We start from the raw sequence: 17,679 nt of genomic DNA, 5'->3' as shown, positions 1-17,679 counted from the left end.
GACTGATTGCCCCATCTAGTCACCATGGAGGCCTAGATAGAAGCTGTTGGGGCAATGGTATAGTAAGCCCAAGGCAGCCTGGTTTCTAAGCTAGCAAAAGAGTTCTGTGGTCATGATTCGAGGGCAGGAAGGAAAATGGGAGTTAATGGCTCTCTTCCCTAAAAGCAGCAGGCAGTTACATGCCTAGATGTTGAGGCCTGAGGTGAGGGGTAGCTGGGACCCCTAAAAAGGGAATGTAATCTCTATTTCCTGGCCTGGGTGAGTATTGTCATGTTAGAAGTACAAAGTGGTCATGGGCTCTGGGAGGTATCTTTGACAGTTACAGACTTCTGGGGGACTGGGATCTACTTTCACCTTTTGGTCTTTTTGTTATTGTTGTTGGTTGTGGGGTTTGATCTTGGTGATTGGGTGTTACCCCTGAGCCTCTTTGTGCTCAAGGCTAGTACTCTACCACTTGAGCCACAGCACCATTTCTGATTTTTGAGTGGTTAATTGGAGATGAGTCTCATGAACTTCTCTGGGCTGGCTTCAAACCGGGATCTTCAGATCTCAGGCTCCTGAGTGGGATTTACAGGCATGAGCCAACTCTTTGGTCTTTTTGTTGTTGTTGCCAGTCCTGGGGCTTGAACTCAGGGCTTGGACACTGTCTCTGAGCTTCACTTGCTCCAGGCTAGCATTCTACCATTTGAACCATAGTACTACTTGTGGCTTTTTCTGTGTATGTGGTACTGAGGAATTGAACCCAGGGCTTCATGCATGCTAGGCTAACACTCTACCACTGAGCCATATTCCCAGCCCCTATTTTGGTCTTTTTAAGAGGAGTAGTTAGGGTCTTGGTAGGTAGCACAGGCTTGCCTCAAACTTCACCACTCTCTTGCTGAAGAATCCTCACTGCTGGGATTACAGGTATGCACTATTACACCCAGCTCCTGATTTCCAAATCTGCTGTTTCCCTGTGCCAGGTTTTGGCTGAAGTTTAGAGTGCTTACTAAGGGAAAGAGTCTACAGGACATGACCAGAAGGAAGTGGGCAAGTCCCTATGTTGAGAGGCACAAAGCCCTCGCCAGTGAGCTGGCTCTCATCTTCCCCAAAACCCATTGGGCAGTGACAAAATCCACAATAGACTAGAGCAAGATGGTGTGGGTTGGTGTCCAGAGACCAGGATACTTTTGATCATCTGAAGCGTGGGCTACAGATATTGGAACCACTAGGGAGACGTGAAATAATTATAGGCCAGAGACTCAAAACCAGTGGATTGTATTTCTGGGTCAGGCCATTTGTCCAATATGCCAGAGATGTGCCAGCCAGGTGCTGATGGCTCACGGCTGTAATCCCAGCTACGTGGGAGTCTGCTATCTGAGGATCGAGGTTCAAAGTCAGCCTGGGAAGGAAGTCTATGGAACTCATCTCCAATTAGAACACCGGCTCTAAGGAAAACAAAACACGCAAGCTGGGCACCGTTGCTCACGCCTGTAATCCTGGCTGAGATCTGAGGATCATGGTTCAAAGCCAGCCCAGGCAGGAAACTCCATGAGACTCTTATCTCCAATAAACCACTAGAAAACTGGACGTGGCGCTGCGGCTCAAGCAGTAAAGCGCTCGCCTTGTGCTAAAGAGTGCAGGGATAGCGCCCAGGCCCAGAGTTCAAGCCCCACTATCAACAAAATAAAACACCCACTAAAGCTAAGAAACAGCACTCAGGCCTTGAGTTCAGGACCCAGGACTGGCACATACACACACACACACACACACACACATGATAGTGAAGGACAGAAAGACTTCACAGTATGGGAAAAGGCAAAGTGAACGGGTGAGTACATCTTTCAAGTGGAGATGCCAGCTCTGAGTAAATTGAGTAGGGGTGGGGTAAGGTGTGTTTAATTATTAAACAGCGGGTTCCAAGCAAAGTGCAACCTGCTGATCATTATCTGTTATCTGTCTACACTGGAGGGGATCAGTCTGGTTCCCACGATTCCCATTCCTCTTGCTCAGAGGTACAGCATCATTATAGGTGATTGTCTTCCTTGTGGGGGTGGGAGGGTCTCACAGGGCTCTGATCCTTTCCTTCCAGGGAGTTTCAGTCATAAAGATGTTATCTAAGCTAAGGCACCAGTGGCTTACACCTGTAATCCCAGCCATTAAGAAAGTTGAGATCTGAGCATTTCTGTTCAAAGCTAGCCTGGGGATAAAAGTCCCACGAGACTCGTATGTCCAATTAATCAAAAAAAAAAAAAAAAAAAAGTGGAGTTGTGGCTCAAGTGATAGAGGGCTGGCTAACCTTGAGAGGGAAAAAGCTAATTAGAAATGCAACTCCTTGAGTTCAAGCCCCAGTATCAATACACAAGACCGGGCTAGAGATATGACTCAAATGGTAAAGAGCCAGCTAAGAAAACAAGCTGAACAAGTGTGAGACAGTGAAATCAAACCCTGGTACCACATACACACAGTTTGGGGGAACACTTGCTGGAGGGGCAAGGAAATACCCAGAGAAGAATGGGGGAGGTGGCCCTGTGGGAGGAGGAGGAAGAGGGAGAATCTTTGTGTGAATGCGCATGTGCCTGTGCACACCAGTCCTGGAGCTTCAACTCAACACCTGGATGCTGACCCTGAGCTTTTGCGCTCAAAGCTAGTGCTCTACCACGAGCCACAGCTCCACTTCTGGCTTTTTGCTGGATCATTGGGGCTGAGTCTCATAGCTTTTCCTTTCCCAGCAGTTTTGAACTGTGATCCTCAAGATCTCAACCTCCTGAGTAGGGTTACAGGCGTGAGTACTAGGCTCCTAAAAATGCATAATTATTGAATATTCATTGTCATGGTATGTCCTGGTTGACCACTGTCTCAGTCCTTGTTTAGGAAGAGGGTTTGGAGAAGTTGTTCTGCTGTCATGACCGGTCAGGATAAACAAGTCATGATGTCCTGAGGAGTCTGTTGTCCCTCCAGAGTAATTTCTGCTCCCAGCAAGATGTTACTGGTCCCTGATGGGATTCCCAGATTCCCAGCTGGGTTATACAGGGGCTGCCAAGAATGGCATAGAGAAGAGATAGCCCCTCTTCCAAGAACTGGAAGTCATTGCCTGAGTGTAACTTTCTATGATTCCCACCATGAATACCATCTGTTCCCTGGGTGTTGTAACATTCTGAGTTGTCCTTCAGTCCTTTCTTCCTTGAAAAGAGGAAGTGCCTGGGTGGGGGTGGGGAGGAAATGTGCTGAGGGGGCCAGCAAGGATGTCAAAGGCCTGGCTTCCTGCCTCTGGGTGGAGCTAGACTGGTATAGAAAGGAACTAACTGGCAGCTGGGCAGGGCGGGGGGGGGGGGGGGGGGGGGGAGTGTGTACTAGGGCTTGAATTTAGGGCTTTGGGCTCTCATTTGACTTTTTCTGCTCAAGGCTGATGATCTATCACTTTGAACCTCCTGAGTAACTGGGATAAGCCACCAGTGCCTGACAACTGTCTTTTTTTTTTTTTTTTTTTTTTTTTGCCAGTCCTGAGGCTTGAACTCAGGGCCGGGTTCTCCTCTGAGCTGAGCTTCTTTTTGCTAGCAGTGCTCTACCACTTGAGCCATAGTTCCACTTCCAGCTTTTTTTGTGATTAATTGGAGAGAAGAGTTTCATGGACTTTCCTGCCTGGACTGGGTTCAAACTGTGATCCTCAGCTCTCAGTCTCCTCAGGATTATAGGCTTGAGCACCAGCGCCCAGCCTGACAGTTGAAAACTTCTCATGGAACAGCTTCCTGCACCTGGTCAATCAACTTTGTCCTTGTACTTCCTTGTGGCCAGGTTTTTAGGGGAAAAGGGGAAGGAGGCAAGAAGAAATGAGGTGTTAAAAGACAATGAGAGCTAGGTGCCCTGTGGTTCATATGTCTGTAACCCCAGCTGCTCAGAAGGCTGAGATCTTTGGTTCATGGTTCAAAGCCAACCCAGGCAGGAAAGTCCATGCATGAGACTCTTATCTCTAATTAAACACCAAAAAGCAAGAAGTGGAGCTGTGGTTCAAATGTTAGAACCTAGCCTTGAGCACAGAAGCTCAGGGACAGCGCCCAGGCCTTGAGTTCAAGCCCTAGTGCCAGCCCTGCACCCTTCAGACAATCATGACAATGAGGAAATATTTAAGATTTTGTTTAATTAAAATGTTAAAAGTAGTTTAGTGGTATCAATAATTAATTGAATTAAAAATCCATTACATTTCTGAAAGGAAGGGAGGGGAGGTGGAAATGGCTATCTTCTACTTTCTAGACCTATGCTGGGATGAGAATTAAATTGATATAAGACAGATTCACAAGAGAAACATATTTTATTTTATTTATTTATTTATTTTTGGGTCTGGTCGTGGGGCTTGAACTCTGGGCCTGGGCGCTGTCCCTCAGCTCTTCAGCTCAAGGCTAGCACTCTACCACTTGAGCCACAGCGCCACTTCCGGCTTTTTTCTTTTTTCTTATGTGGTGCTGAGGAATCGAACCCAGGGCCTCAGGCATGCAAGGCAAGCGCTCTACCACTGAGCCACCTTCCCAGCCCGAGAAACATATTTTAATTATGCACATGTGCACAGGAGGCCCACAAAATTATGAGTCTCTTGCTAGGTGCTGGTGGCTCACACCTATCATCCTGGCTACTCAAGAGGCCAAGATCTGAGGATTGTAGTTCGAAGCCAGCTCAGGAAGAAAAGGATAGGAGACTTTTTTTTTTTGGTTGGTCATGAGGCTTGAACTCTGGGCCTGGGCTAGGAGACTTTTTTTTTTTTTTTTTGGTGGGTCCTGGGGCTTGAACTCTGGGTCTGGGCGCTGTCCCTCAGCTCTTCAGCTCAAGGTGAGCGCTCTACCACTTGAGCTACAGTGCCACTTCCGGAAGTGGTTTATCTCCAATGAACCACCAAAGGCCAGAAATGGAGCTGTGGCTAAAGTGGGTAAAGCACCAACCTTGAATGAAAAAGCCAAGGGACAGTATCCAGGCCTTGAGTTCAAAACCCAGGACCAGCACAAAAAAGAAGAAAAAAGAGTCTAAGGAAGGTCAGATTGTAAGAGGTAATTTAAAGCCAGGTACTGGTGGCTCACACCTGTAATCCTAGCTACTCAGGAGGCTGAGATCTGAGAATCTCAGTTCAAAGCCAGCCTGGGCAGGAAAGTCCATGAGACTCTTTTTATTTATTTATTTTTTTTTTGGGTCCGGTTGTGGGGCCTGAACTCTGGGCCTGGGCACTGTCCCCTCAGCTCTTCAGCTCAAGGCTAGCGCTCTACCACTTGAGCCACAGCGCCACTTCCGGCTTTTTTCTTTTTGCTTATGTGGTGCTGAGGAATCGAACCCAGGGCCTCATGCATGCAAGGCAAGCGCTCTACCACTGAGCCACCTTCCCAGCCCTTTTTTAAAAAATTTTGTTAGTCATGGAGCTTGAACTCTGGGCCTGGGCACTGTCCCTCAGCTCTTCAGCTCAAGGCAAGCACTCTACCACTTGAGCCACAGTGCCACTTCCTCCATGAGACTCTTATCTCCAATAAACCACCAGAAAAGTGGAAGTGGCACTGTGGCTCAAGTGGTAGAGTGCTTGCCTTGAGCCGAAGAGCTGAGGGACAGAGCCCGGGCCCAGAGTTCAAGACCTATGACCCCTCGTCCCCGGCCCTCCCCCCCCCCCATACACACACACAAAAAGGCAATTTAAAGGCTGTATTTGCTGGGCCTGAGAATTGATTAAGAGCTGGGCGCCCAGTCCAGTCTCCCTCTTGCACCTGTGCTTTGTGAAATGAGTTTTTCCCTGCAGTCACCCTCAAACCCCCTTGGGCTCCAGGAAAAAACAAGACTCAAGCATTTTGTGACTGAAGGTATAACTGCCCCTCCAAGAGGCCATGGCAGCCATCTTACCATCCTGAAGAAAACAAGAATAACACCCAAAACCTACACACTTATCTCTTTTCCTCCAGAGACAAAGACAGAGCTAAAGGTCTACTAGTCCTATCTGTGACTCGAGACTGTTTTTAACTATGTCCCCTTACTCCTAATTCTCAATATTTGACCCAAGGTCACGTCTAGACCTCAAAGACAGATGATTACTGAAGAGCTGTCTTCCCACTACCACTGCCTTGCAGAGTTTTGGGGCTTGGGTGGTTGGCTGTGTGAAATAAGGGAGAGAGGCCTGTTCATAAAGGTTGGTTGATATGCTGATACAAAGTATGTCAGATAAAACAGCAGCCATAGGACCTCCCTGAGATAGGACCTTTTCCTAAAGTAGATTTCCTTCAAGCTTGGAAATTTTTTTTTTTTTTTTTACAGAAGGACACAGTACAAAGCAACTCTATGTATTTAGCTGCTCAGAATCAGCTACTGAAATAGGCTAAAGTAGTATATTTTAAAACTGGAGGGATGGGCTAGGAAGGTGGCTCAGTGGTAGAGCGCTTGCCTTGCATGCATGAGGCCCTGGGTTCAATTCTTCAGTGCCACAAAAGCAAAAAGAAAAAAGCTGGAAGTGGTGCTGTGGCTCAAGTGGTAGAGCTGAGGGACAGCGCCCAGGCCCGGAGTTCAGGCCCCAGGACTGGACCCCCCCCCAAAAAAAATCACTTGTTACTATCAGCACCACTTCTGGTTTTCTGGTGGTTAATTGGAGAGAAGAGTTGCACGGACTTTCGTGCCTGGGCTGGCTTTTTTTGTTGTTGTTGTTGTTGGTGGTGGTCATGGCCTTGAACTCTGGGTCTGGGCACTGTCCCTCAGCTCCTAGCTCAGGCTAGCACTTTACCACTTGAGCCACATTGCCACTTATGGTTTTCTGAGTGGTTTATTAGAGATAAAAGTCTCATGGACTTTCCTGCCTGGGCTAGTTTTGAACCATGATCCTCAGATCTTAGCCTCCTAAGTAGCTAGGATTAGAGGTGTGAGCCACCAGCAACGCCTGGCACGTATCAGTTTTCTGTAATGTAGAGTGGTTAAATAATTTACTCAAAGACAATGAAATCACAGCTGCTACAAATTCTCAGCACTTGGAAGTTCAGGAAGGGAGATCTTAAGTTGGAGACCAGCCTGGGTCACACAGTCAGACCTTGTCTGAAAAAAAGAAGACAAGCTGGGCACTGGTGTTTCATGTCTAAAATCTTAGCTAGTAGACTTAAACTCATAGTGTAAGTCTCTATCTGAAAAGCAACTTAAAGCCAAAAGTGCTGAAATATGGCTCAAGTGGTAGAGTACCAGCTTGGCTGCTACAAGGCCTTGTGTTCATCCCACCTACTGGGAAAAAAAAAAAAAAGATGAGCTCTTTCAAAACATGTTTCTAGAGGTTGAGACTTATATAAACTAAAGCTTTCAGGGCTGTGAAGCCATCTTAGTTTTGTGACCTGGAGGCCATGCCTGGATCCTAGGTCACCACCTTCATTGGAAGATGCCAGTTCTCCATGCACCAGAAATAACCAGCTCAGGCTGGCTTTGAACCATGACCCTCAGATCTCAGCCTCCTGAGTAGCTAGGATTACAGGAGTAAACCACTAATGCCTGGCTGTGAGACTCATCTCCAATTAACCAATAGAAAACTGGAAGTGGTGCTGTGGCTCAAGGTTGTAGAGTGCTAGCCTTGAACAAAAGGGCTGAGAGGGCTGGGAAGTTGGCTCAGTGGTAGAGTGCTTGCCTTGCATGCATGAGGCCCTGGGTTCGATTCTTCAGCACCACATAAGCAGAAAAAGCCGGAAGTGGCGCTGTGCCCAAGTGGTAGAGGGCTAACCTTGAGCTGAAGAGCTGAGGTACAATGCCCAGGCCCAGAGTTCAGGCCCACAACCGACAAAAAAAAAAAAGAAAAAGGCTGAGAGACAGCACCCAGGCCTTGAGTTCAAGCCCCATGACTGATAAAACAAAAACCCCCATGGAAAAAGAGCTGAAGGCATGGTTCATCAGTAGAACACCAACCTAACAAGTGCAAGGTCCTGAATTCAAATCCTAGTACTGCCTCGCCCACAAAGAAGCATGGAAGCATGAAATCTAGAGCTAGACAGATCTAGCTACGCCATATTGGGAAAGGGGCAGAGGACAAATTACCCACACAGAACTCCCATAAGACAGTGTCCATGGTCAAAACACAGTTATATCCAAAGGTGGCAGGTGATTGTTTTTTTTTGTTGTTGTTTTGCTTTTTTTTTTTTTTTTTACTTTCTTTGTACTTTTCCTGTATCATTTCCTGTGTGCCATCAAAGAGTGGGCTACATTTTTACAAAGGGAAGACAGTTTTTATTGAGGGGGGAAAAATAGAGTTCTTGTGATGAAAAGAATTAAAGTAGGGGAGGGGAGGGCGTACACTTTTTTTTTTTTTCCCCAGTCATGGGGCTTGAACTCTGAGCTTGGGCGCTGTCCCTCAGCTCTTCAGTCAAGGGTAGCACTCTACCACTTGGGCCAAAGCACCACTTCTAGTTTTCTGGTGATTTATTAGAGATAAGAGTCTCACAGACTTCCCTGCTCAGGCTGGCTTTGAACCTAGATCCTCAGATCTCAGCCTCTTGAGTAGCTAGGATTACAGGCGTGAGCCACCGGCTCCCAGTGTGAGGGAGTGCACTTTTATTTTTGTTTTGCCAATCCTGGGGCTTGAGTTCAGGACCTGAGCACTGTCTTTGAGCTTATTTTTTCTCAAGGCTAGTGCTCTACCACTTGAGTCACAGCACCACTTCTGGCGTTTTCTGTGTATGTGGTACTGAGGAATTGAACCCAGGGCTTTATGCATGCTAGGCACGCACTTGACCATTAAGTCACATCTCCAGCTCTGCACTTTTATTATTTTAGACAGGAGATTGCAGGGAGAGGTGCTGTGACCCCTGGAATGAGGGAAACTGGATCAGCCACTCTGCCTGCTGAGATTTCTAAACTACTACTAGAAGAGAGCTGTAGAGCCCCACCCACAGGAGGGGCTGCTTAAACAACCCTGGAATCCAGGCAGCCTGTAGAATGAAGAAGTCTGAGAGGCCCTGGTCAGGACTGGTGGCCAAGTTCTACTGTGAGATGGAAAAGAAACCTTCAGAACAAAGGGTAGAGAGGTGGTGGAGGCATTTTTTTTTTTTTTTTTTTGGTCGGTCATGGGGCTTGAACTCTGGGTGCTGGCCCTCAGCTCTTCAGCTCAAGGCGAGCGCTCTACCACTTGAGCTACAGTGCCACTTCCGGTTTTCTGGTGGTTTATTGGAGATAGGAGTCTCACGGTCTCTCTTGCCCGGGGCTGGCTTTGAACCGCGATCCTCAGATCTCAGCCTCCTGAGTAGCTAGGATTACAGGCATGAGCCACCAGCGCCCGGCAGTGGAGGCATTTTTTAATATACCTTTATGTTTTGTTTTTACTTTTTTTTCTAACTTTGTTTTCCTGTGGTAGTGGGATTTGAACTCAGGCCTCTAAGCTTGTTACTTAGATATTGTTCCAATTGAGCCACAACTCCAGCATTTTGATGTTTCATGGAGCTGGAGTTGCAAAGACAATTTTGTCCGGACTGGCTTTGAACTGTCATTTTCTGGATCTCGGCCTCCTGAGTAGCTAGGATTACAGGTGTGAGCTACCAGCTTCTTGTTTTGTTTTGAGAAAGGGAATTGCTGTGTAGCTCAGTCTAGCCTGCAGTTCTCCATCCTCCTGTTTGTGAGAGAATGCTGGGGTTACAGATGTATACCACTATGCCTGGCTAGGAGAAATAACGTCTAATGCTCCAAAGCTCAGTAGGGTAAGGATTGTTGGCAACTAATTATACATTTCAAAATGGCCAGGAGAGGGGCTGGGCATGGTAGTGAACATCTGTAATCCCAGTTACTGGGGAAACAGAGGACAGTGCACAGACTCTGAATCCAAGCCCTAGGCCTGGCACAAAACGAAAAAGAGAAAGTAAGGAAAAAGACAGGTACTGTAATCCTAGCTACTCAAGAGGCTGCGATCTGAGGATCATGGTTCAAAGCCAGCCTGGGCAGGAAAGTCTATGAGACTCTTATCTCCAATTAGCCACCAGAAAACTGCAAGTGGAGCTGTGGCTTAAAGTGGTAGAGCGCTAGCCTTGAGCAAAAGAGCTCAGGAACTGTGCCCAGGACTTGAGTTCAAGCCCCACTACCGACAAAAATTTAAAATAAAGCAATAATGAGAAGGAGTCAGTAATGAACAAAAGGCTTCTACGAAAACAAAACAGATGAAGGAAGACTACACATACCTGAAAGAAATATACCTTGGGTTCAGCGTCCCCCTCCCTGTTCCCCCCTTCCGCGGGAAGGACTACATTTCCCAGAAGGCCCAGCTCACCGGGCATGCGCAACAGGCCGCGTCCCTCGCGCGGAGGCTGCGACGCAGAGTTTCCCTCGGGCCGCCTCCCGCTCGGCTCGCTCGGAGTCGGCAGCGCCGCCGTAGCTGCCCCGGGCCGCAGCGGGGCGCGGCGGTTCCCACAGCTACGGTGAGAAAGGGCGGCCCACCTGCTCGTCGTCCGGGCCTGGGGTCTCGAGAGTGGAGGGTGGCGGAGGGGGCCCCGAGACGAGCCGGGGCGGGAAGCGGGCGGTCGCGCGGGCTAGGCAGGGCCGGGGTCGGGGTCCCGGGGGTCCCGGGCGTCTCCGGGGTCCCGGGCGCGGGGTCGAAGCTGGGGGCGCCGCCGGCCTGCAGGGGACGGGCGCGCCCCAGGACCCGGGGTCCCGCCGGACCCGGGGTGGCGGCGGGGACGGAGCGCGGGACTCCCGATCCCGGGTGCGAGTTCTGCCGGGCGGGGACCGGGGCGGAGGACCCGGGCCGCACTCGGCGCCCTTTGCCCCCCTAACTCCGGCTTCTCCTGCCGGGGCCAGCTTCCCGGAAGCCCCGCTTCTGGGCCTCAGAGTCACTTTTGGGGAGAGCGTCGTGAAAGGCGAAGGGGAGTTAGAGCCCGCTTCCCTGTCGGGAAGCCGCGCTCGACCCCGCCCTCCTCTCCTCCCCGGCGGGGTCGCCGCTCCCCGGGTGCTAGCCGCGGGGACCTACGCGTCGAGGTGGGGACCCTGGCGGCCACCCTGGGACTCAAAGAGTGCGTGCCGTCCTAGCAACTCTAGAGTTCCAGAAAAGTACACGTTCTGGTAACCGAAATCACACGTTCTGTTCCCCGAAATCAGGGCTTGGTATATTTAGGTTTATCCGGGTAGCCTAGGCTCTTTGTTCATTTGCTGTGTGACTTTGGGAACTTTTTTTTTTCCCCCTCCTTTTTGCTTGGGTGCCTTTGCTGCAGACTGGCCTCTGAAGTTGTCTTTGGCCTTTCTTTCTTTCTTTTTTTTTTTTTTTTTTAAGGCTATATTTGGCCCCTTGGTGTCAATGCCTCACACCTGTAATCCTGGCTACTCTGGTGGCTGAGATATGAGGATCACAGTTCAAAGCCTGCCCAGGCAGGAAAAAAAAAACAAAAAACTTGTGAGACTCTCCAGTTAACTACCAAAAAGCAGGAAGTAGAGCTGTGACTCAAGTGGTTGAGTGCTAAGCCTTGTGCAAAAAGAAGCTCAGGGACATTGCTCAGGCCCTGAGTTCAAGCCTTAGGACACACACCTCACACAAAAAGGCTACTTTTTTTTTTTTTTTGAACCAGTATACCACACACACAGAGCTACATTTTTTTAAAAAAACCATCACACACAAACCTATATTAAAACAACAACCATCCCCTTGGTTGTTGGGTGGGCTGAGAAAAGTCCTTAACCTTTTGCTCTGACCAAGAAAGTAAATCTGATGATTTTTCGGTACCCAGCCACACAGCATATGATCCAACATCTATTTTGTGTATTAGTTTTTTTTTTTTTTTACCCACAAGGCTGTGTTCTCAGTTTAAAACTTGATCATCTTCTTGTTGGCAAAGGTGCCTTGGAATTTGTGTTGCTGAGTCAGCAAGCCCTTCAGATTTGCCAGTTTTTGTTGTTTGCATTTCATATCAAGATGGGAACTGAAACAAGTTATTCCTCCTAAAGATATGGTGTCTCCATCAAGAAGGGACGGTGTGTGCCAGCCCTGTGGAGAGACAAGGTGAGCAGCAGGGGGAATTTACTTTGCAGCCTTTTCAATCTGGTTTTCAAAAGAGAAGACGGGCACAGGTGGGGGAGGCAGAATTTGAAGTCTTTAGGAATGAAGTGAGCCCTGAGGGTTGGTGGTTGATTGTCAGCTGTCACATATAAATTCAAGTGGCTTCTTGCCAACCTCCTCTCCTGTCTAACCAGTCTTAGAGGACGCATCCATTTTAAGACATGCTTTATGGGCTGGGAGTGGAGGACACAAGTCACGATGATGTCTATATTTGAACTGGAAATGTTCTTTTCTTTAGTGGCACCAACCTTTCCTGGGTGCCAGACAAAATCTGTCTTCTGGCATCTTTTTTTTTTTTTTTGTGGAAATACATACCACTGTCAGTGACAGTGTGTTGTCTGTGTTAGGTGATGAGCTGAATCACAGGGCAGAGCTCTTCTGCTCTAGGAGGGGTAGGGAATGAGGTCAGAAGGTTCTAGAAAGTGATAGTTGAGGTGAGTTCTGAAGAAAGTAGAAAGTGGGAAGAAAGTTTGGCAGAGGAGCCATCCAAATGCAAAGTCATGAAGCTGCTAGATCCAGGCTGGCCACTGCCTTCGCTTACCAGTGCTCACAATGGCTAGAGCAGTAAGTGGCTGGCATACTGTGTCTGCCAATGTTAAATGTACTAGCAGCTTGGTCCCCAGTGCAGTGGTGATAGAGTGGCATTGAAGGAGTGGAACCTTTGAGAGGCAGAGCCTAGAGGAAGGTAATTAGGTCAAGAAGGCTCTACACTCATGAAGTACTAATGCTGGAGTTGCAGGTGGGTTGTGTCAACCAGGATAAAGCAAAGCTTTACATGTCTGTGTTTCTGCTTCTTTGTTTGTTGTGACTGATGTCTTAAGGATCATTTTTTATTTTTTTTATTTTGGTGTCAGTACAAGGGCTTGAACTTGGCCTGGATAATGTTTTTTTTTTTTTTTTTTAATCAAAAAGGCTGGTACTCTTAATGCCTGAGCCATACCTGCAGCTCTGACTTTTTTTTTTGTCAGTCGTGAGGCTTGAACTCAGGGCCTGGGCACTATCCCTCAGCTCTTCAGCTCAAGGCAAGTGCTCTACCCCATGAACCACAATGCCACTTCTGGTTTTCTGAGTGGTTTATTGGAGATAAGAGTCTCATGGACCTTTCTGTCTGGGCTGGCTTTGAACCATGATCCTTAGATCTCAGCCTCCTGAGTAGCTAGGATTATAGGCGAGATCCACCTACACCTGGCCCAGCTCTGACTTTTGCTGGTTAATTGGAGATTGTCTGCTTGGGCTGACTTTGAACCTCGATTCTCAGATCTCAGCCTCCTGAGCAGCTGGGATTAAGGCATGAGCCACAGTGCTTGAACTGCCTCCACTTATAGTCATGAGCAAAATAAATCTCTAAATTACTCAGCACAAGGTGTTCTGCTATAGCAGCACAAAAGGGATGCCAAGGCTCTGGGAAGCAAAAGGATTTTCCCCAGAATTCCATGAGGGGCAGTTTCAAGGAACATACTTGTGGGATTCTTCCTGACAGTCTCTTCCACTTTGTCAGCTGTTGGTACAGGAGGGAACCAATGAGAGCTTTTTCCCTCAGTTGTCCAGAGTCTTGGTTGGTAAAGACTTAAGTGGATGCATGTAAAGGATATACCAAATACTGTGGGAAGTTGCTAAGGGGGTATGTTCTCCTTGGAGCCATCAAGGAAGGCATAGATTGGGCCTTGGGGCTGCTGCTATAGCTCAGGTGCCTACTATTCATGAGGCTGGGAGTTCCATTCCCTGCACCATTAAAAAAAAAAAGCTAGGTGTGAAAGTATGGATAGGCTGGTGGGGATGGGATTCAGAGTGGAGCAGAGGCCAGGAGGTGGGGAAGACTGGCTGTGCATAGCTCTTGAGGACGCATCAGAGTTGGGAGATAGATGAGAGAGGACTGAAGGGAAGCACTCTGGTAATTACTGTTGATAGAAGGGAAAAGGCATAATAAGGATGGGCTTTGTCCACCTAAGGAACTAGAACTTTATCCCCTAGACTGGGGAGGAGTGGAGGAAATAAATGGAAGAGACTAAGTACTGTACTTGAAGCTAGGTAGGATTGCTAGTACATGGCCTTTAATTCTAGTTACTTGGGAGTTGGAGATAGGAAGATTGCTGTTGGAGGCAGCCTGGGCAAAAGTTATGCTAGACTCTTTTTTTTTTAATTTTTAAAATTTTTTTATAGGTTATGGGCCTGAAGTCTGGGCCTGGGCGCTGTCCCTCAAGGCTCGTGTTCTACCACTTGAGCCACAGCGCCACTTCCAGCTTTTTCTGCTTATGTGGTGCTGAGGAATTGAACCCAGGGCCTCTTGCAGGCAAGCCACGCACTCTACCACTGAGCCACCTTCCCAGTCTGATATTAGACTCTATTTAAGGGAAAAAAACTAAAAGCAAAAAATTTAGTATGGCTCCAGTGTTAGAATGCTTGCCTAGCAAGCCTTCCTTTAATGTATCGTTAAAAAAAATTACTTAATCTTGCATTTGTATAAGATGGACGAGGGGAGACAGAAGTTAGAGAAGCCAAGGTGCTATCTGGAAAGGGGTACCTTTTTTCCTTAGTACTGGGATTAAACCATTTTTTTTTTTTTGAGCCACAGCTCCATTCTTAATTTTTGGTGTTTAATTGGAGGTAAGAGTCTCATGGACTTTCCTGCTTAGGTGGGTTTTGAACATTGATCCTCAGATCTCAGCCTCCTAACTACTCAAGCTAGGATTATAGCATGAGCCATCTGCCTGGCTATTTTTACTTTCTTTCTTCTTTCTTCTTCTTCTTTGTCCTAGGGCTTGAACTCTGGGACTGGATGCTGCCCCTCAGCTCTATCAGCTCAAGGCAAGTGCTCTACCACTTGAGACATAGTGCCATTTCCAGTTTTCTGGTGGTTAATTGGAGATAAGAGTCTTATGGACTTTCCTGCCCTGGCTGGCTTTGAACAGCGATCCTCAGATCTCCGCCTCCTGAGTAGCTAGGATTACAGATGTGAGCCTGGCTCTACTTTTTTAAAGATACCTTTATTGATTGATCATCCTTAATTTTAGCATGGTGATGTTTTTGTTTTTCATTTATATTTGGTGTTCTTGGTCTTGTCTGAAGTGTATCTTTGCCTTTAAAGAACTTGGCCTCTAGGGGAGGGCCCTGAAGGAAGTTGTACTCAGATATCAGGTGAGCATTGCTATTAGAAGTGTTTGCTTCCTACTGGGCTGAGGTGAATGAATGAAGGAGGGATTTGCAGGGAAGGAAGAGACAAGAAGTGGACACGGGAGATGAGCATTCTTAGTGGGGTTATGAGACAGTTTGGCCAGTTCTGGGCGCTGTTAGTAGGTACAGGTGACTGGGGACTAGGGCTGTGGAGCCCAGGAGAGTGTTGTTGTGAGGCTATACATGGGTGATCTGCATGCAGGACCTACTGATGGGGACAGGTGGAGAGAGAGAGGCCAGAAAGGCCAGGGCCTAACAGTCCAATGCCTTGCGTGGTGCCAGGGTACACTTGGGGCTCCTGGGGGTGGGGGGCCTCCAGGGCATGCTACTTACTATGCAGTTGGATGCTTTTACCCATCATCAGGTTCTGTTAGACAGAGGGCAGCCAGGAGAGCAAGTTCTCACTTTTGGAGAAATGCTGGTTTGGAGAAGTGTTTTCCACCCTAGGAGAGTGGAGGCACAGTGATAGATATTTGGAGTAGGGAGGAACGTGGGCTCTGCACATCACAGCCTGTGCAGCCCTGCACAGTTTTGTTCATAAAGTTTTATCAGAACACTCCAGTTAGTTTATATATTGCTGATGGAAAAATAACATATTGTAGGATGTTTTAAGTTGCCTCTTGGTTGAGGCTTTTTTCCATTAGCAATTATAATAATAATATTTTTCATAATTAAGAATACCCTATAAGGGCTGGGAATATGGCTTAGTGGTAGAGTGCTTGCTTAGCATGCATGAAGCCCTGGGTTCGATTTCTCAGTACCGCATAAATAGAAAAAGCCGGATGTGAAGCTTTGGCTCAAGTGGTAGCTTTGAACAAAATAATCTCAGTGCCCAGGCCCTGAGTTCAAGCCCCAACACTGACAAGCCAGGTGTCCATGGCTAAAGCCTATAATTGTAGTTAATCTGAGGATCATGGTTTGGTCAGCCTAGGCAGGAAAATCTATGAGACTCTTATCTCTAGTAAGCTGCCAAAAGGCTGGAAATGGCTCTGTGGCTCAAAGTAGTAGAACACTAATCTTGAGCAAAAACAAGCTCTGGGAAAGTGCCTAGGCCCTGAGTTCAAGCCCTAGGACTGCTGTATGTGTATGGGGGTGTGTGCATGTGTGCTCTCACACACAAAAGAATATCCTACATCGCCCCTATCATTAGGTGCTGAAATAAAGTGGCCTTTTGAACTGCAGCTTTGTGCTGGCCAAGGCTGTTACAGACCATGAGTACACTGACTCAGGGCTGTATGGTAAGTAATTCCTGGGTTCAAGTGGAACCCCAGCGGGCATGCCTGCCAACAAGAGAATGTTCCCTTCTTTGTCCTCTGGGACCTCCAGCTTGTAGTCTACCTGGACTCTGCCCAAAGGGAGTGACTGTTCATCATCTTGAGTCTCCAGTGCAGGGGCCCTGAGTCTATGTAGCCCTTATGCCTGCCTGGAAAGCTTGAGCCCAAGTTCCTGGCTCCTTTGTTGTGGAATGTGCGAGCTTGTTGCCCAGAGAAGATATGCCGGAATATATCCATGGGCTGCCCAGGGGATGAATGGCAGCTCTGGAGACCCTGCCTCAGAGGGCGGGCCTCTGGCTTGTGCCTTGGGTGCTTACAGAAACTTGTAATTTTAAGGAGCCAGTCTTGCCCAGGATACCCCAAATCTTCTCCCTGGCAGCTCTGTGGCAGGTGTGTGCAGTGTTCTCCAGGGCCCTCCCCACCCTGTGCCCTGGGTGGCGGAGGTGAGAAAGGGCGGAGGCCCCACTTGGGGTACTTCATGCTGTCTGCCTCGGTCTCCTGTGTCGGCATCTCCATTTTACAGATGACAGCGAGCTAGAGATGTGTTGAGTGTGACAGTGGAGAGCCTGGGTTGCTTCCAGATGCTTGGTCTTCACATTCCCCTGCAGCTTTAGGGAGTGGCACAGCCCAGGGCAGTGTAGAAGCCTTGGCCCCAGCCTGTGGCTTTCCACATGACTGTGAGCAAGCGGGTGCAGCTGAGTCTGTTTCCACACCTGCAAAACAGGGAGAGTGTAACTAGGGGTAGGAGGAGCCAGCTATGGTGTGAATAGGATGGTGAGCCCAGAGTCCTGTGTGGATGTCTCACCACTTCTCCCTTCCTCCTTCTGCTAGCAGGAGCCCAGGCAGCATCCAGGCGAGCCTTGCTCTCTGTACAGCTTCTTAGCAGGATATGTGTGACCTTGGAAAAGTCTGAGCTCTTCCTGCCTTGCCTTCCTGACCTAAAGTAGGAGAATTGCTACGAGACCATGGTACATTTGGTCACTTGGTTTGTTGGGCCCTGTCCTCATACTCTAAGAGCTAGTGCTGGGGGCAGTGTCAGGCACCCTGGCAGACCTCCTGTTGAGGGACAGCTTTGCTCATGTCTTCAGCAGTGTTCTGAGCTACCACATGTAGATCTCTGAGTTGAGCAGGCCCCTCACTAAGGCCCTGCTGGGTTCTGAACATACAGCTGTGAGCAGGGCACTCTTGTGGGGCTGGAGGCCAGGGGCAGCTATGCCCTTGTGTGGTTCAGTAGTGCTGAGTTAA

The 17,679-nt window shown here is 48.3% G+C and overlaps 1 protein-coding gene across 5 annotated transcripts in view; it reads left to right on the top strand.

Annotated features, from left to right (window-relative positions):
- The first annotated feature begins 10,277 nt into the window (after positions 1-10,277).
- Dtx2 (deltex E3 ubiquitin ligase 2) overlaps positions 10,278-17,679 on the top strand; it is a 30,981-nt gene continuing 23,579 nt past the window's right edge. For 2 of the 5 annotated variants that reach the window (XM_070033636.1, XM_070033632.1), the window contains exons 1-2: positions 10,278-10,361; positions 11,769-11,932. The gene's annotated coding sequence lies outside the window, so the exon portion shown is untranslated. Of the gene's footprint in view, positions 10,362-11,768; positions 11,933-14,745; positions 14,795-17,295; positions 17,403-17,679 lie in introns of those variants that run through there. The other 3 variants (XM_070033633.1, XM_070033635.1, XM_070033634.1) reach the window with 3 other exon arrangements.

This window comes from Dipodomys merriami, unplaced genomic scaffold (genome assembly GCF_024711535.1).
Source record: "Dipodomys merriami isolate MVZ:Mamm:240054 unplaced genomic scaffold, mDipMer1.0.p SCAF_22, whole genome shotgun sequence".
Classification (NCBI taxonomy): domain Eukaryota; kingdom Metazoa; phylum Chordata; class Mammalia; order Rodentia; family Heteromyidae; genus Dipodomys; species Dipodomys merriami.
This window is presented reverse-complemented; position numbering and strand designations above follow the sequence as displayed.